The sequence below is a fragment of the Scyliorhinus torazame genome, chromosome 20 (assembly GCF_047496885.1).
Source record: "Scyliorhinus torazame isolate Kashiwa2021f chromosome 20, sScyTor2.1, whole genome shotgun sequence".
Classification (NCBI taxonomy): domain Eukaryota; kingdom Metazoa; phylum Chordata; class Chondrichthyes; order Carcharhiniformes; family Scyliorhinidae; genus Scyliorhinus; species Scyliorhinus torazame.
The window spans coordinates 31,835,086-31,855,517 of record NC_092726.1 but is presented as its reverse complement, the minus strand read 5'-3'; the positions used below and the strand labels follow the sequence as shown (position 1 = coordinate 31,855,517).

Below are 20,432 nucleotides of genomic sequence, written 5' to 3'. Positions count from 1 at the left end.
TGCAGCACGTTTACTCAACTGACTGGCAAGTTGACCGATGAAGGTGCAAGAATTTTGGTGCATTAATAATGAAGGATTACTGAGCGGCATTGGCCTGACGTACTCTGTCACTCTAAGCTGGGCACAGGCAGCAAACACGCTCAGAAATGTAATGTTGGCCTCGATCGTCTGATCGAAAAGTAATTAAATTCCATTGAAGAATTACTATATTTTAACAGAGCCTTTAATAACTTCTGCAATAAGTCGCTGCAAATTAGAAGTTAATTGAGATTGAGCCGCCATTTAGACTGAAAGTTATATAAAGCCCAATAACAGTAAGCAAATAGCATTAACAGCGCATTACAGGAAATGAAATGTACTGAAAGAGGGTCCTAGAGTAAATTAAATGCATTTAAACAGTGCTCGACTCTAAATCAAATGTCTTGAAACAGTGCTCTACTGTAAATCAAATTTATTTAAACAGTGTCCGACAGCAAATCAGATACATTTAAACAGTGCCCTACCGTAACCCAAATGCATTTAAACAGTGCCCTACGTTAAGTCAAATGCATTTAAACAGAACCCTACAGTAAATAAAAAGCATTTAAACAGTGTCCTGCAGTAACTCAAATGCATTCAAACAGTTCCCTACCGTAACCCAAATGCGTTTGAACAGTGATCTACGTTCAATCAAATGCATTTAAACTGGGCCCTCCAGTAAATAAAATGTATTTAAACAGTGCCCGACAGTAAATCAAAGATAGTTAAACAGGGCCCTGCAGAAAATCAAATGCGTTTGAACAGTGCCCCCGAGTAAATCCAATGTATTTAAACAGTGTCCTACTGTAAATCAAATGCATTTAAACAGTGCCCTCAGTAAATCAAATGTTTTTAAATAGTGCCCGACAAAAACCAAATGCCCTTGAAGTGTCTTACAGTAAATCAGACAAATTTAAACAGTGAAATGAAATGAAAATCGCTTATTGTCATAAGTAGGTTTCAAAGGAAGTTACTGTGAAAAGCCCCTCGTCGCCACATTCCGATGCCTGTTCGGGGAATTGGTACGGGAAATACGGGAAACAGTGCCCTGAAGTAAACCAAATGCATTTCAACAGTGCACAACAAAAAATCTAATGTATTTAAACAGTGCCCGATAGAAAATCAAATGTATTTAAACAGTGCCCTACGGTAAATCAAATGCATTTAAACAATGACCTACAGTAAGTCAAATGCATTTAAACAGCGCCATGCAGACAATCAAATGTATTTAAACAGTGCCCTGCGGTAAGTCAAATGCATTTAAACAGCGCCATGCAGAAAATCAAATGTATTTAAACAGTGCCCTACAGTAAATCAAATGCATTTAAACAATGCCCTACAGTCAGTCAAATGCATTTAAACAGCGCCATGCAGAAAATCAAATGTATTTAAACAGTGCCCTGCGGTAAGTCAAATGCATTTAAACAGCGCCCTATAGCAAATAAAATGCATTTAAACAGTGCCCTACAGAATATCAATCGCATTTAAACAGTGCCCTCAGTAAATCAATCGCTTTTACAAAGTGCCCTCCAGTAAACCAGAAGCTCTTAAATAGTGCCCTACAGTTTTTCAATCGCATATAAACCGTGCCTCAAAGTAAATAAATTACATTTAAACAGTTCCATGCAGTGAACCAAATGTTTTTAAACAGTGCTTTATAGTAAATCAAATGCATTTACAGTGCCCTGCAGTAAACCAAATGCATTGAAACTGTGCCCTGCAGTAAATTAAATGTGCTTAAACAGTGCCATGCACAACACAAATGCAGTTGAAGAGGGGCCCACACTCAATCAAATGCATTTAGAAAGTGCCCTGCAGTAAACCAAATGCATTTAAACAGCGCGCCAGAGTAAATAAAATGCATGAAAACAGCGGCCTACAATAAACCAAATACGTTTATCCAGTGCACTACAGTAAATCAAATGTATTTAAACAGTGCCCTACAGTCAACCAAATACATTTATACAGTGCACCACAGTAAATCAAATGTATTAAAAAAGTGCCCGACACTGAAGCAAATGCATTTAAACTGTGCTCTGAAGAAAATCAAATGCATTTAATCAGGGCCCTACAGCAAACCAAACGTATTTAACCAGTGCCCTAATGTAAAATCACTTGCATTTAAACAGTGCCCTGAAGTAAATCAAATGCATTTAAAAAGTGCCCGACAGTAAATCATATACATTTAAACAGTGCCCGACAGTTAACTGAGGCAGTTAAACAGTGCCCGTCACTAAATCTAATATATTTAAACAGTGTCCTACAGGAAATGAAGTGCATTTAAACAGTGCCCAATTGGAAACCAAATGAATTTGAACAATGCGCTACATTAAAGAAAATGCTTTTAAACAGTGCCCGACAGTAAATCAAAGGCATTTAAACAGTGCGCTACAGAAAATCAAATGCTTTAAAATAGTGCGCTACAGTGAACCAAATGCCTTTAAACAGTGCCTGACAGTAAACAAATAGCATTAACAGCGCATTACAGAAATTCAAATGTACTTAAAGAGGGTCCTGGAGTAAATTAAATGCATTTAAACAGTGCTCGACTCTAAATCAAATGTCTTGAAACAGTGCTCTAATGTAAATCAAATTTATTTAAACAGTGCCCTCCAGTAAATCAAACGTATTTAAACAGTGTCCTATAGTAAATCAAATGCATTCAAACAGTGCCCTATCGTAACCCAAATGCGTTTGAACAGTGATCTACGTTAAACCAAATGCATTTAAACTGGACCCTCCAGTAAATAAAATGTATTTAAACAGTGCCCGACAGTAAATCAAAGATAGTTAAACAGGGCCCTGCAGAAAATCAAATGCATTTAAAGAGTGCCCCCGAGTAAATCCAATGTATTTAAACAGTGTCCTACAGTAAGTCAAACACATTTAAACAGTGCCCTACAGTAAGTCAAACACATTTAAACAGTGCCCTACAGTAAATCAAATGCTTTTAAATAGTGCCCGACAAAAACCAAATGCCCTTGAAGTGTCTTACAGTAAATCAGACAAATTTAAACAGTGAAATGAAATGAAAATCGCTTATTGTCACAAGTAGGCTTCAAAGGAAAAGCCCCTCGTCGCCACATTCCGATGCCTGTTCGGGGAGACGGTCCGGGAAATACGGGAAACAGTGCCCTGAAGTAAACCAATGCATTTCAACAGTGCACAACAAAAAATCTAATGTATTTAAACAGTGCCCGACAGAAAATCAAATGTATTTAAACAATGCCCTACAGTAAGTCAAATGCATTTAAACAGCGCCATGCAGAAAATCAAATGTATTTAAACAGTGCCCTACAGTAAATCAAATGCATTTAAACAATGCCCTACAGTAAGTCAAATGCATTTAAACAGCGCCATGCAGAAAATCAAATGTATTTAAACAGTGCCCTGCGGTAAGTCAAATGCATTTAAACAGCGCCCTATAGCAAATAAAATGCATTTAAACAGTGCCCTACAGTATATCAATCGCATTTAAACAGTGCCCTCAGTAAATCAATCGCTTTTACAAAGTGCCCTCCAGTAAACCAAAAGCTCTTAAATAGTGCCCTACAGTTTTTCAATCGCATATAAACCGTGCCTCAAAGTATATAAATTACATTTAAACAGTTCCATGCAGTGAACCAAATGTTTTTAAACAGTGCTTTATAGTAAATCAAATGCATTTACAGTGCCCTGCAGTAAACCAAATGCATTTCAACTGTGCCCTACAGTAAATTCAATGTGCTTAAACAGTCCCATGCACAACACAAATGCAGTTGAAGAGTGGCCAACACTCAATCAAATGCATTTAGAACGTGCCCTGCAGTAAACCAAATGCAATTAAACAGTGCGCCAGAGTAAATAAAATGCATGAAAACAGCGGCCGACAATAAACCAAATACGTTTATCCAGTGCACTACAGTAAATCAAATGCATTTATACAGTGCCCTACAGTCAACCAGATACATTTGTACAGTGCACCACAGTAAATCAAATGTATTTAAAAAGTGCCCGACACTAAAGCAAATGCATTTAAACTGTGCTCTGAAGAAAATCAAATGCATTCAATCAGTGCCCTACAGCAAAACAAACGTATTTAACCAGTGCCCTGATGCAAAATCACTTGGAATTAAACAGTGCCCGACAGTAAATCAAATGCATTTAAACAGTGCCCTACAGTAAATCAAATGCATTTAAACAGTGCCCTACAGTAAATCAAATACATTTAAACAGTGCCCGACAGTTAACTGAAGGCAATTAAACAGTGCCCGATATTAAATCAATCGCATTTAAACAGTGTCCTACAATAAACCAAATGCTCTTAAATAGTGCCTACAGTACATCAATCTTATTTGTTATGGGCCAGGGTTTAGAGATTCCCAAAGTGTATCATGAATGCACCTGACCCAGAACTTTTAATAGACTGTGGTACGGGGAGCACACGGCCCACTTTACAGGAGTGGTACAGCAGAAATGGAAAATATATTTTCAAAAACAAATCGATGTTTATTCTATGAATTTAAGTTAACCTTTTTAAAACATACAGTGAACTTCTTAGCAACCATTAATTCAACTACAACCCCCAAAGAATACAACACTAAGTAATGCTTACGCTGTCCTTTTAACATCCAGAAGACTTACAAAAAACAGAACCTTTAACAGAAGCACATCTGGTTAACGTCACTCCTGAAAACGTTCATAATTCTGACTTCACCAAATGATCAAGAGATAGACGCTTCATGGCAGAGAGATCAAGAGTACACCTGCTTTATCTGGCTTCCGCTCCAACACTGAAACTAAAACACACCCTGCAGCAAACAGCCTAAAACGAAAGTAAAAAGCTGCCAGACAGCCCAGCTCCACCCATACTCTGACATCACTGATAAACACCCGTTTCTTAAAGGTACATTTCTTAAACACCCATTTCTTAAAGGTACTCTCACATGACACCTCCGCCCAAGAAAAAATATAAACCATCAACTTCAAGATGGTTTCATTTTTCACCTTGTCACTATCCTTTAAGAAATGCACGAAGTAAACACACTTTTGCGTTTCTAAAAACAACACACGCAAACAGGGATAATAATATAGTCCATTTGTGGTCTTCTTCCTTCAACTGAAGCCCTTCTCGATTGACAGTCACTTTCAACATGAAATTTTACTTAAATGTTTAATGAAATTCACTCATGCCAAGAAATCGCATTATTTCCCTACGTTTGAGGGTATCGGAAACTTCGCAATGAAAGTGACTTGGGTTTTTCCAAATTCACTTTTGGCTAGGTTTATCACCAAACCCGCCTCCAGAAGTCGATCAAATAATTCCATCAGACGTTTCAACTGTTCTTTCCATGTCTGGCTGAAAACGATCAGATCGTCGATGTATACCACACAATTGGGTAATCCTGAAACAACTTTGTTAGTTAACCATTTAAACGTGGTTCGGCGTTTTTCATGCCAAATGGCATAACTTTGAATTGTTATATACCATCTGGAGTCACAAAAGCTGAAATCTCCTTCGCCCTTTCGGATAAAGGTACCTGCCAGTAACCCTTAAGTAAATCCAGTTTGGAAATAAAAGCTGATTGTCCCACTTTCTCAATGCAATTCTCCAAACGTGGGATAGGGTAAGAGCCCGTTCTTGTAACTGCATTAACCTTTCTTTTGTCTACACACAACTGTTGGATACCGTCTGGTATTGGTATCATCACTATGGGCGAGCTCCATTGGCTGCAATTCAACTTCAATTATGCCATTTTAAAGCATAATCACCATCTCTTTGTTAACCTGTGCCAATTTTAAAGGATTAAGTCGATATGGATGTCGTTTGATTGGAACAGCATTTCCCACATCTACATCATGTATAGCCATTTTAGTACTTCCCAATTTATGTCCATAAACTTGCCCATGTGATAACTTTCAGGTCAGTCCGTTTTTCTCTGGAAGGTAACTCTACAATTTATCCCAATTTTTAAGAACATCCCCGTTTCCAATTTAATTTGAGGTGTGTCAAATTCACAGTCATCTGGATTTGGTTGGTCATTTTGAGTTAGAATCATTAAAACCTTTTTCTCTCCTTCCCTTTCCAAGCACCTTTTAAGCATATTCACATGACACACTCGGTGAGTCTTTCTTTTATCTGGTGTTGTTACCACGTAATTCATTTCACTTAATTTCCTTTCAATCTGATATGGTCCACAAAACCTAGCTTTTAAAAGTTCACCTCCCACTTGGAACAATACTAAAGCTTGATCTCCACAGGCGAAACTACGAACTTTGGATTTCTTGTCTGCTACCCGTTTCATCGCATTTTGTGCAACTTTTAAATGTTGTCTAGCCAATTGACCTGCTCTATTTAATAGTTCCCTAAAATTTGACACGTAATCCAATAATGTAATTTCTGATTTCTCACTCCCCAATTTTTCCTTACTCGATTTAAGTGGCCCTCGTACCTCATGACGAAAAGTTAGTTCAAAAGACTAACTTTGGTTGACTCAGTAGGTGCATCCATAATTGCAAACAGTACGAATGGAATTTCTTTATCACAATCCTCTCAATAATCGTGACACTAAGCCCTCAACAGTGTATTTAATTTCTGACATCACCTTTCTAATACTCCCTGCGATTCTGGGTGGCACGCAGTTGATTTAAATTGTTTTATTCCTAAACGATCCATAACTTCTTTGAATAATCAGGAGGTAAAATTTGACCCTTGATCCGGTTGTATTTCTGTGGGTCGTCTATTGCTAGTAAATAATTTAAGTAATTCCTCCAGAATCTTTTTAGCTGTAATGTTACTGGAATGGCCTCCGGAATCCTAGTAGACACTTCCATTATCGCCAAAAGATATTGATTCCAACATTTTGTTTTAGGAAGTTGTCCTACGCAATGAATTAGGACCCCTGGAAAAGGTTCCTCAAATGCTGCAACGGGTATTAAGGGCGCTGCTTTTATCACTGCTTGAGGTTTCCCTATCATTTGACATGTGTGACCTGACTGACAACATTTAATTACATCTTTCTGGCGTACAGGCCAATAAAATTGTTTTTGTATTTTAGCTTAAGTTTTCCTTATTCCCAAATGACCTCCCACTGGTACCTCATGTGAAACTCGCAACACCTCCTTTCCATACCCAACGGCAATACTACTTGATGAACTTCTGCCCACTTTTCATCCGCCTGCATATGTAAAGGTCTCCATTTTCTCATCAAGCCATTACTTTTACGGTAATAACACTCTGTTATACACTCTTCCGTGTATGTTTCTGATACATCCGTTTTATTTCTACACCTTTCTGTTGTAACTCTGCCAATTTTCCTGAACAAAAAATATCCGCCTCATCCTCCACCTTTGTCAACCATCTGATCAAAAATCCTTTCTGATAATTGCACTTCAACTTCATCTTCACTCTCTGAATTCCCCTCCTGTCTTAACCTGTGACTTTGCGACCTTGTAACTACAGAATCCGGAAAAATACTTCAATACTTCAGTTGTCTGATTTTCCACTGGATTATCAACCACCGTGGGCATCACTCCCACCTGCGATTCAGCTATATCATTACCCAAGATAAACTGTATTCCTGGACAAGATAGTTTCTCTATTACTCCTACTACCACCTCACGCCTCTTCACTGGACCTTCCAACCTTACCTTATATAATTGAACACTACTCCTCTCACCCTGGATTCCACATATTACCACCTTTTCTGGCAGCATTCTTCCCAAACTACATAACTCCTCATCTCCTACCATTAAAGATTGATTAGCTCCCGTATCTCTTAAAATTGTGACTTCTTGACCTACTCCTCATGATACACATGAGTAACCTTTACCAACACAAGTAAATTCTTTAAAGAGATCTGGCACCATTTGATCAATTACCTCTTGATCAGGTGTACAATCTTTTGCACCTCCTTCGCTTCATTTGGGCTTTCCTTTACCACTTTAACTACCCCCACTGTCTTATCCTGTTTTACCACATCAGCCTTCCCAGCACTTTTCTTCAAGCACCAACACTGTGACTTTACATGGCCTACTTTATTACAGTGAAAACATTTGAACCTTTTCATGTCTCTTCCACCCTCCTGGATTTTTACTCTGAGGTACACTCTCCTTATTATATCCCATCACATCACCTTTACTTTTACCACTTGAGTATTTCTCATGTCCCCAGTTTCTATCCCTCACAGGCTGAAACTGATGTCGGAAACCAAGCTTTGATTTATGAACTAATTCATAATCATCTGCCATTTTGCTGCTAATCTCGCAATTTTAACCCTCTGTTCATGCACATGAGTGCATACTGCATCAGGAATTCAATGTTAAACTCCTCCAAAAGTATAATTTCTCTGAGAGCTTTGTACGTTTGGTCTATTTTCAAATCCCTGATCCACCGATCAAAATTAATTTGTTTGAGCCTTTCAAACTCCATTTATGTATGGCCAAATTCTTTCTTTAATTTTCTAAACCTTTGTCAGTGAGCTTCGTGCCCGAATTCATATGCACCTAAGATGGATTTTGTCACCTCCTCATACGTCCCAGATACCTCCTGCGGTAGTGATGCAAACACTTCACTGACTCTACCTTCCAGCTTTGTTTGAATCAGTAATAACCACATGTCCTGTGGCCATTTTATTTGTTTAGCCACATTCTCAAATTAAATGAAAAAGGCTTCTACCTCCTTGTCGTCAAACCTTGGCAATGCTTGGACATATTTAAAATCAATTCCACCAAGTGTTCAACTTTGACGCTCTTTCTCACTATCCTCATCACTCTCATCCAACTGTACGTTTCCCTTTGCGTCTACCAATTTTAACTGGCTGTCATGTTTCATGGCTATTTTCTGAAGTTCAAACTCTCTCTCTTTATTTTTTTCCCCTGATCTGTATCTCCCCTTCTCTTTCTCTTTGTTCTGCTGGGGCTATTCATCCTTTTCTACTTTCTTCTCTCACCTTTTCTATTTCTTCTCTCTCTCTCATTCATTTCCGTCTCTCTCCCTTTCTTATTCCTCTCTATCTCTTTCTTTCTCCCTTTCTTTTTCCTACAGCAAACTAAAGGCATTTAATCAGTGCCCTACAGTAAATCAAATGTACAGAAACAGTGCCCCAGAATAAACCCAAAGTATTTAAACAGTGCACTGCAGTAAATCAAATATAATTAAATAGCGCACAACAGTCCATCATTGTATTTAAACAGTGCCCTCGAGTCAATTAAATGCATTTCAACAGTTCCCGACTGTAAATCAAATGCATTTAAACAGTGCCCTAAGTTAAATCAAATGCATTTAAACAATGCCCTACAGGAAACCAAACGTTATTGAACAGTGCTTTATAGTAAATCAAATGCATTTAAATAGTGCCCTACAGTAAATGAAATGCATTTAAACAGTGACACAGTAAATCAAATGTATTTAAACAGGCGCTGCAATAAATCAAATGCGTTTATACAGTGCCCTACAGGAAACTAAATGAATTTAAAACGTACCCTGAAGTAAATCAAATGCATTCAAACAGTGCCCTACAGTGAGCCAAATATATTTAAATCGTGATTTATAGTAAATTAATTGCATTCAAACATTGCCTGACAGTAAATCAAAAGTATTTAAATTTGCGCCCTAGAATAAATTAAATGCGTTTACACAGTGTCCGACACGAAATCAAACGCTTTGAAACAATGCACTACAGTAAGTCAAGTGCATTTAAACAGTGCCCGACAGCAAACTAAAGGCATTTAAACTGTGCCCTGCAGTAAATTAAATGCATTTAAACTGCCCGACAGTAAATCAAATGCATTTTGTTCCCTACAGTAAACTAATTGCATTTAAACAGTGCACGATACTCAAATGCATTTAAACATTGCCCTCCTGTAAATCAAAAGCATTTAAACAGTGTTCTACGTTAAATCAAATGCATTTAAAAAGTGCCCTACAGTAAATCAAATGTATTTGAACAGTGCCCTACAGTAAATCAAATGCATTTAAACAGTGCCCAACAGTAAATCGAATACATTTGAATAGTGGCCTAAAATAAATCACTTATATCTAAACGGTGCCAAATGTATTTAAACAGTACTTTATAGTAAATTAAATGCATTTAAACAGTGCCGACAATAAATCAAGTGTATTTAAACAGTGCCCCGACAGTCAATCAAATGCGTTTAAACACTGCGCTAGAGTCAAACAAATACTTTTAAACAGTGCACCACAGTAAATCAAAAGCATTTAAACAGTGTTCTACGTTAAATCAAAGGCGTTTAAAAAGTGCCCTACAGTAAGTCGAATGCATTTAAACAGTGCCCTACAGTAAATCAAATGCATTGAAGCAGTGCCCAACAGTAAATCAAATGCATTTTGTTCCCTACAGTAAACTAATTGCATTTAAACAGTGCCCGATACTCAAATGCATTTAAACATTGCCCTCCTGTAAATCAAAAGCATTTAAACAGTGTTCTACGTTAAATCAAATGCATTTAAAAAGTGCCCTACAGTAAACCAAATGTATTTAAACAGTGCCCTACAGTCAAACGGACCTTATTTAAACAGAGCCTTACAGTAACACACCAATTAAAAGTGCCCTACTGTAATCGGACTTAAAATGTACCCGATAATAAATCATGTTTTTAAACATTAAACATGTTTATGTAAAGCGAATTGCTTTGGAGACCTAAAACACACCTTTCCCGAGGCCAGTATATGCCCTTCCAGAAACTGAACGGGATCCAGCCAAAATAATATTGTTCCATATTTCTATCCAGCATATTAATTCTGCTCCATTTTAATATGCAGCCATATTAAAACGGCTCCATATTAATACTGTTCCATATTAATACTCTTCCACATTAATACTGTTCCATATTAATACTGTTCCACATTCGTGCTGCTTCATTTTAAGACCGTTACAAATGAGTACTGTTATATATTTATGTCCAGCATATAAACATTGTTCCATATTAATACTCGCTCAGATTATAACTTTTCAATATTAGTAGTGTTCCATATTAATACTGTTCTATATGATTACTGTTCCATATTAATATCCAGCCATGTTAACACTGTTCCATATTAGTACTGTTCCATATTAATATCTGGCCATTTTAATATCCGGCTATATTAACACTGTTCCATAGTAATACAGTTCCATATTAATATCCAGCCACATTCCATATTAATAATAATTATCTTTGTCACAAGTAGTCTTACATTAACACAACAACGAAGTTACTGTGAAAAGCCCTTCGTCGCCACATTCTGGCGCCTGTTCGGGTACACAGAGGGAGAATTCAGAATGTCCAATTCACCTAACAAGCACGTCTTTCGCGCCTTGTGGGAGGAAACCGGAGCACCCAAAGGAAATGCACGCAGACACCGGGAGAACATGCAGGCTCCGCAAAGAGAGTGACCCAAGCTCGGAATCAAATCTGGGACCCTGGAGCTGTGAAGATATGGTTCCATATTAATACTGTTCCATATTAGTACTGTTCCATATTAATATTCAGCCATATTAATACTATTCCATATTAATATGGTTCCAAGTTAATATGCAGCCATATTAATACAGCTCCATATGAATAATGTTCCATATTAATATCCAGCCACATTAATGCTCTTCCATATCAATATGGTTCCATATTAATATGCAGCCAGATTAATACGTTTTTGCTCAATGCCTGCTACCCCGCCCGCCACATGGAGGTTGGATATGGCCCGACTTGCCCATAAGGCTTTGTGCAAGAAAATATCACAGGCCACAGATGACTATATTATTAATAACTAGAATGGGGAAGTCCCGCCCTTCACGCTCTGGGAGGCCACGAAGGCTGTGATCAGGGGTGATATCATGGCCAAGAACGCACGTAGAGACAAGGGAGAGAGGGCGGCGAGGCAACAGTTGTGGACTCCATACTGGAGGTAGACAGGCGATACTCTGAGGGCCCGACCAAAGAACTCCTGGCGGAGAGGAAAAAGCGACAAATGGACTTTGATCTGCTCTCCACGAGGGAAGCATTGCAGCAACTCCGCCAGGTACGGGAGACCCTTTACGAACACGGAGATAAAGCCAGCCACTGCTGGTTCGCCAGCTGAGAAAGTAGGCAGCCACGGAGGTAATAGCTCATATTAGGAGCAGCAGACCGAATCCAGTGGCAGAGCCAAAAAATGTCTATGAGGCATTTGAGACCTTCTACCGGGGGCTATTCACCTACAAGCCCTCAGCTTAGGGATGAAACAGTTCGTCGATGGACGGGACACGCCAGTTGTGAGACAGGCTGAAAATGGGACTGGAAGCACCAGTAAAACTGGGAGAAGGATAGCGCAGTGGTGAGCCCTCGTTCCTCATGGTCCCGCCAGCCCCACACATCCCTGTGACGATGGATGTGGCTGTCCTGCAACCCAGTTGTGTGTAGAAGCTGGGATTCGTCTTTCTGGAGCGCAGGAGGTTAGGGGGAATTTAAACAAGTCTTCAACGTCATAAACATTTTTTTTTAATGATAGAAATGGATAGATCCTCTGCCCCCAATTGCTCGACTGCATAAATCCCACCTTAGTTAGTGTCCCAATCCACCGGACTTTCCACAATATCATATCCAGCATTGCTCAGGAAGAATAATTGTTTTCCTATCCAGCCGACTGTTCTATATTGAAGAAGCTGGTGAACTTTAGAAGGACAATTCTGCCTTCCTATCCACACTGCTGTTCACACATCAGTGCACTACGTCGAGATATACTTTGGACTGACTTTTCTGTGTCATTTTTGGCTCTATTGTTCATAAAAACAGATCAAGCTGAGCTGTACGAGATCTGCGTGTCCCCAGTGCACTCTGCTGAACACATCCAGATATAGTCTGGAGTAATATTTCGCTCTTCCGTTCTAACCTGGTGCTCCAACGGACACATGCACCTGCCCTGCAGCCGAACATGTATGTGTTTCATTTCCCAACCACTGTCCACACCCACTGACCCAAGCTGTACTTCAGAAGCCAATCTGCCTGTGCCATTCGCCTTGGATTGTTTCGAAATCCCACGTCAGGCTCGAATGCAGGTTACGATTCTTTATAGAATCATAGAATCCCGACAGAGCGGAAGGCGGGTCATTCGGCCCAACGAGTCTGCACCAGCCCTTAGAAAGAGCAACCTATTTAAGCCCACACCGCCACCCTATCCACATTCTCGCAACCCAAACTAACCTAAAGGGCAATTTAGCACGGCGAATCCACCTGACTTGCACATATTTGGACTGTAGGAGGAAAACAGAGAACCCAGAGGAAACCGTGTCAGAGAAAGTGCAAACTCCACATGGACAGACATCCTAGGCTGGAATTGAACCTGGGTTGCTGGCGCGCTGAGGCAAGCGTGCAAACTACTGTGACACCGGATTGCAGCCTCCTGGACTCTGCACTGCACAGATTCACCGTGTAGGACAATCTCTGGGGTCTCTGACAGCCTCTTTTTTGTTTTACAATGAAATACACAGTTCTTAAAATTTAGAGTAGTCAATTATTTTTCCAATTTATGGTGGCTAATCCACCTACCTCTCACATCTTTGAGTTGTGGGGTGAGACTCACGCAGAACCGGGGAGAACGTGCAAACTCCACGCGGCCAGTGACCCGGGGCCGGGGTCGCAATGTGGACTGGGAACTTAAGGAAATTAGGAGAGCAAAAACGGTACAAGAAAGGATACAGGCAGGTAAAATGAACGAACGTCCTAAGTAATTTTACCAGCTCATTAAGGGTAAAAGGATAACTCTGGATATAGCCGGAAAACATGGGCTATCGCATCTCGGCCTTTTGGTTCAGATCAAGTGTAGTATCTGTTCTTATCAGTTTAATATCTGGAATGTCCCCTTCGGGTGACCGAATATTAAATTGATTTTTGGGACACGGAGATGGTTCAGGGGCTTTCTTGCTCCGCTCCAGGCATCAACCTGGTCTTGCAATGTTTCCAGGAATGGTGCCTTCACCCCGCTTTGGGCACAAATAGTGCAAAAGCAGAAAATGGCGCAAAACCTGGCTTCCCCTCTTCTGTCTTGTCCAGTTGTCTCATCCTGACCAATTAAAACATTTTCAGGCTCCAGAGCATTGCTAGCTTTTCTGCTGGCGGGCGCTTCGCGCACTAATGTCGTGAGCCTATGGGCTCGCGGACTTGCGGCAGCCAGGCTCCGTTTTCAGCTGATATGCCAAACAGATTTCCTGCTGCTTTTTACAGGCCACTCACTCTCACCCTCGGATGCCGACTTGCCTTCTCCTCACTTCAGTTACCACATCCCTTCATCCTGCACAACGGGGAAGTGTGGCGACAGACTGAACGGCATCCTGATTTGGATGTAGGTATACCTTCACGGCATCTCTTTTCGTTCTCCTGACTCCACGACTAACACGCCAGGGTGGAGCTCAGGGAGACTAGACATTGCCCTCTGTTGGATTCCGCCAGTACTTGCTGCTTGCACGGATTGCCCTTTGTTCGGCAAAGGTGGAGATTTTTTCGACTCCCTCCGTTGGGTGTCATTGGGACTTCACAGCGTCTCCATTTAATCTGGTGACGACAGGGGGCGGCTTGCCAGACGATGTCTTCCTATTGTGTTTTACTGGTTCTGCATGCACAGACTCCACCGTGCTCGGCCAAGCTGGAGGCCTCTTGACCAACAGTGACCGTAGACTAAAAGTTCCAAAGCACAGTCGAGCGCAGCAAGGTGCTCCTGAATGTCGGTGGACGAGGAGGACAAGAGCCATAGCCGGAAAATAATGGCTATCGCTTCTCGGTCTTTTGGCTGAGATCAAGTGTAGTCTCATTTGATCGAGGGAAGCTGAGGATCTCGATGACGATCGTGGATTGGAGAACTCGGAGGGATTGAAGTCGTCAAAGAGGAAACGTTTGGAGCTTGGCTGCTATTGGTGGATCTACATGCTGTCCTAAACCTCGGGTTTAGGCCTAACGCCGATACAGTTTCACACCCAACGTACGAGCTATGGATGCAGCTGCATCCCGACCACCAGGCTGGGGAGTGCGAAACACTGTCCGAGTCACAGTAAAGAAAATGGAGGGAGAGTCACCTTTGAACCGGAAACACTTCGTGAAGAGGGTGCTGCTCGAGTGTTGTGGGTTTAAAGCAACAGAGATCTTCTGCTTGCAAAACTTCCCAAAGAATGGTTTCTTTGATGTCACCTTCAAGAGCGTCGCAGCGTGCATCAAATTCTTGAACGCCTTCAAGGAAAAAGGTGACCAGAGTCCCCTGTCGATCCTGACTGCGGAGCCTCTGTTTACGCTACCGGCACAGCGAAATCGGGTTGTTACACTGCACACGTACAATCCCCACGTCCCTGTGTCTGATGTGCTCACGTTCCTCGCCAGGTACGCTGAGCTGAAAAGTGACAGCGTGCAAGTGAAAGACACCTTCGGCATCTGGACAAGTGAGCACCAGGTCAAGGTGACCCTAAGAACGGACAGCAACGGAGCCATCCTGCATCCCCCCTCCAATTTCGCTATTGGAGTAAATCGTGGCTACCTCTACTACGTGGGACAGCCACGAGTATGCCACACCTGTGGCAAAACGGGGCATGTTGCCGCAAGCTGCAGTGTGACCTTCTGCAAGAACTGCAGGCAGGAGGGACACATGACTAAGGACTGCAAGGAAGACAAGTGCTGCAACCTGTGTGGGGAGGCCGGCCATCTTTACAGGGCCTGCCCGAAACGCGGGGCAACATACGCCGAAATCATCATCAGCGGAGTTAAAAAGGCGACCAGAGAGGAGGTGCATACACCCTCCACCGAAAAAGACACCACGGCTCAGAATGAGGAAAAGCAACAAAAGGGCCCCCAACAAAAAGAAGAGGCCCCAGCACCTCCTGACAACCCAACCCCAGCCCCATCTGATGAGGAACACTCAATGGAAGAGGAAGAGGATGGGACAAAGAATAAAGAGCCCTGGGAAACAGTGAACAGGGACAAACGAAAGCGGAAACAAAAAAACTAACTGAAGAACCCCCCGAGGGGTAGTGGCAAAAAGAGACACCTCTCAGCCGGCGCACTTAGCGCCGACACCTCATCCGATGAGGGAAAACAGGACAAGAATCGGCCTCAAATAAAGAGGCAAAGCACCAACGTGGAACGGAAGGCACAGACCCCCCAGACCACCGACCGGGAAGGAAACAAGGTCACAGACCAACCCCCGATAGTAACGAGCAGCAACAACCCAGGTGAAGACCGGCCTGCAACCCCAACACCTACTGACTGCCATGACGAACGCCAGGGCTACATCACCCCCCCAATGCATCTGCATCAAAATCACGGGGCCAGTACGGACCAGAACAGCTTTCTCAGCCCTGCAACTGTGCTAAAGTTTGCGAGCACCACCGGCATGCTGGGGAACATCGAACAGCTGGAACAGCCAACTGTATAGACTCTGGACTCTTGAGACTGGTAAATCTATCTTTTTTATAATGGGTTTAAAAATTGCATCCATAAATGTGCGAAGCATCAAAGATACTTCGCGGTGTGTAGCCACACTCAACTATTTGGCAAATGTAAAAGCTGACCTACTGTTCCTGCAGGAGTGCGGAATTCCGCACCTCAGCAACTACAGGCGCTGGTCGAGCTGGTGGTCCCACGGGCCATCCATCTGGTCAGGAGGAAACGACTGCCGCTCCTCCGGCCTGGGTATTCTGCTGCGGGGGGGCAACTTCACCATCTCCGACGTTAAGGAGGTGGTGGGCGGGCGCCTCCTCGTAGCAGACGTGAAATACAAAAACACCCCTCTCAGACTTATTAATGTGTACGCCCCGGCCGTAAAAAGTGAGCGGCTGGCAGTTCTTCAGCAACTCCCACTGCTGTTGGCCACCTCCAAGCCGGTCATCCTGGGTGGTGACTTCAACTGCATCATCGATGCGGCTGGACGATCCAGCAAAGCCGACAGCAAACTAGACGCTACGTCCAGACTCCTGATGGAAACGGTAAAAGACGCCAAGCTGCTCGACGTCTGCAGCAACCCTGCAGACGGCGCGCAGCGTAGATACACGTGGTCACGGCCAGACGGGTCCGTCCGCTCCAGGATAGACTTCTTTTTTGTGTCCCGAGCTTTCACGGTCAGGTCCACCGACGTAACGCCGGTGTTCTTCTCTGACCACTGCCTCCTACTGGCCGACTGCCACCTGCAGGAAGACCAGGGGGTAGGCAGGGGGACGTGGAAGCTAAATGTAAAACTGCTGACCCCTGAGAACATCGAGGAACTCAGGAGGGATTACAAAGGTTGGAGAACCGTGAAACCCCTCTTTGAGGCCCCACATCTCTGGTGGGAAGCAATCAAGGGGAATATCAAGAGGTTTTTCATCCTCAAGGGCGTTCAAAAGGTGAGAGAGAGACGAGGGGTCATGTCCAGGCTCCAGAAAAGTATGCAAAATTTGCTCCAGCTGCAGTCGATGGGGGTGGATGTCAAGGAGGATCTCCAAGAGGTGAAGAGCCAGCAAGCCTCGCTCTACACCTCGGAGGCCTCCAAGGTTATCTTCCGTTCCAGAGTCCGCTCCGTGGAGCAGGACGAAAAGTGCTCACGCTTCTTCTTCCAAAAGGTGCACAGAGACACCTCTGTGATCAGCAGCCTGAAGGAAGAAGATGGCTCTGAAAAGTCATCGCAGTCTGACATCCTGAGGATCAGCCAATCCTTTTATGCCGGACTGTATGACCTGAAGCCAACAGATAGCACTGTTTCCCAGACCTTCCTGTCGACTATCACGGAGGTCATAGGCGACAGCGAGCTGGAAAACCTGGACAAACCACTAACTCTGGACGAGCTGACAAAGGCCGCCAAGTCCTTCGAGACGAGTAAAACTCCCGGAAGCGACGGCTTACCGGTTGAGTTGTATTCGGCTCTGTGGGACTGGATGGGCCCAGACCTGCTGGAAGTGTACGAGAGTATGCTTCTGGAAGGCAGCATGTCAGAGTCCATGAGGAAAGGCATCATCACCCTCATCTACAAGCAGAAGGGGGAAAGGGAAGAAATTCGAAATTGGCGACCCATTTCACTGTTGAATGTGGACTACAAAATTCTAGCAAAGGTCATCGCCAATCGGGTCAGGTCTGCTCTGGAGTCGGTGATCCACCCTGACCAGACCTGTGCTGTACCCGGCAGGAAGATCTCTGATAGCCTCGCGCTACTCAGGGATACGATCGCCTACGTGCAGGACAGGGGGGTGGACACTTGCCTCATCAGCCTTGACCAGGAGAAGGCTTTTGACAGAATATCACACACCTACATGGTGGATGTGCTCTCCAAAATGGGGTTTGGGGAGGGAATTCGCAATTGGATCAAACTGCTCTACACAAACATCTATAGCGCAGTCTCAATCAATGGGTGGGAATCAGAAAAGTTCCAGATCAAATCTGGAGTCAGGCAGGGCTGCCCTCTCTCCTCTGCCCTTTTTGTGTGCTGCATAGAACCTTTTGCCGAGTCCATCAGGAGGGATCCGGGCATAAGAGGAGTGACGATCCCAGGCAGTGGAGGCATGCAAGTGAAGGCCTCCCTGTACATGGACGACGTTGCCGTCTTCTGCTCGGATCCTGCGTCTGTGCGCAGGCTCTTGACCACCTGCGACCAGTTTGAACTGGCCTCGGGAGCCAAGGTAAACCGTGGCAAGAGCGAGGCCATGTTCTTTGGGAACTGGGCCGTCCGGTCCTTTGTCCCCTTCACTGTCAGGTCAGATTAGCTGAAGGTGCTGGGGATATGGTTCGGAGCTGCTGGGGCGTGCACCAAAAACTGGGAGGAGCGCATAGGAAAGGTAAGACAGAAACTGGGCTGGTGGGAGCAACGCTCCCTCTCCATTGCGGGCAAAACCCTGGTCATCAGGTGTGAGGTACTCTCGGTGCTACTGTACGTGGCGCAGGTCTGGCCCATAACCCGACCCTACGCCACAGCAGTCACCCGGGCCATCTTCAAATTTATCTGGCGATCCAAGATGGACCGTGTCCGAAGGGACACCATGTACAAACCTCTGGAGAAGGGACGGCGGAACGTACCCAACGCCTCCCTCATCCTGTTGGCCACCTTTGTGTCCAGCTGCATCAAGCTGTGCGTGGACCCCCAGTATGCAAACACCAAGTGTCACTACATACTGAGGTTCTACCTGTCCCCGGTGTTGCGAAGGATGGGCCTGGCCTCATTGCCGCGGAACGCTCCAAGTAGTTGGACCGTACCGTACCACCTGTCCTTTGTGGAAAAGTTCTTGCAGGAAAACACCTTTGACCACAAGGCAATGAAGCAGTGGTCAGCACGTAATGTCCTCGAGGCCCTCAGGGAAAAAGAGACCGTGGAGGACGTTGGATGGTTCCCTGAGCAGACTACCAGAGTCATCTGGCAGAACGCCTCATCACCAGAACTTTAAAACAAGCACCAAGACCTAGCTTGGCTGGTGGTGAGAAGGGCCCTCCCTGTCAGATTCTTCATGCACACCCGAAGGCTCTGCACCAATGCACGCTGCCCTCGGAGTGGCTGTGGGGGAAATGAGACGGTCACACACCTCCTTGTGGAATGTGCCTTTGCAAAGAAGGTCTGGAGAGAGATGCAGTGGTATTTGTCAAGGTTTATCCCAAACAGATCTGTGACACTGGACTCTGTGCTCTCCGGACTGTTTCCAGGGACACACATCGAGACAAATATCAACTGCTGCTGGAAGGTCATCAACTCGGTAAAAGACGCTCTTTTGTCTGCCCGAAACTTGCTGATCTTCCAGTGCAAAGAATTGTCCTCGACCGAGTGTTGCAGACTGGCACATTCCAAGGTCCAGGACTACGTGCTGAGGGACGCACTCAAGCTTGGGGCAGCTGCCGCCAAGGCGCAATGGGGAAAGACCACTGTGTAAAATCTTTCCAGCACATGTACACCGAGGGGCGGGTAACAGTGTAAAGCCCCTCGGTCTGGGCAATAAATTTTTGCCCAGATTTAAATATTTAAGAAGGAATTGTAATGTAAAGAGTGATATGTGTACGACAATATTAAAATTGAATGAAAGAAAGCCAAGGCAACATGTAACCCTGCCGGAAATGTACAGTCAAGACAATTTGAAATGTTTCTGTAATGCTCATGATAAATTTTTATGAATAAAGTATATTTTTTTGGAAAAAAAAAAAAATCTGTTCTTATCAGTTTAATATCTGATATGTCCTTTATCTAGGGACCGAATATTAAATTGATTTTTGTGACTCGGAGACCAGGAGCTTGCTCTTTCCGCTCCACGCATCGACCTGGTCTTGCAGTGCTTCCAGGAATGGTGCCTTCACCCCGCTTTGGGGCGCAAAATGTATAAAAGCAGAAAATGGCGCAAAACCTGGCTTGCCCTTTTCTCTCTTGCCCGGTTGTCTCATCCTGACCAATTTAAGGCATTTCAGGCTCCAAAGCCTTGCTAGCTTTTCTGCTGGCGGGAGCTTCGTGCACTAATGTTGCGAACCGATGGACTCGC

At 43.6% G+C, this 20,432-nt stretch overlaps 1 non-coding gene and 1 pseudogene across 1 annotated transcript; both read left to right on the top strand.

Annotated features, from left to right (window-relative positions):
• The first annotated feature begins 13,762 nt into the window (after positions 1-13,762).
• Positions 13,763-13,952, top strand: LOC140397104 (U2 spliceosomal RNA). The gene has a single exon (XR_011936701.1). It is a non-coding gene; the product is annotated as a U2 spliceosomal RNA (small nuclear RNA).
• Positions 13,953-20,080: 6,128 nt separating this feature from the next.
• Positions 20,081-20,254, top strand: LOC140397342 (U2 spliceosomal RNA; annotated as a pseudogene).
• The last annotated feature ends 178 nt before the right edge of the window (positions 20,255-20,432 follow it).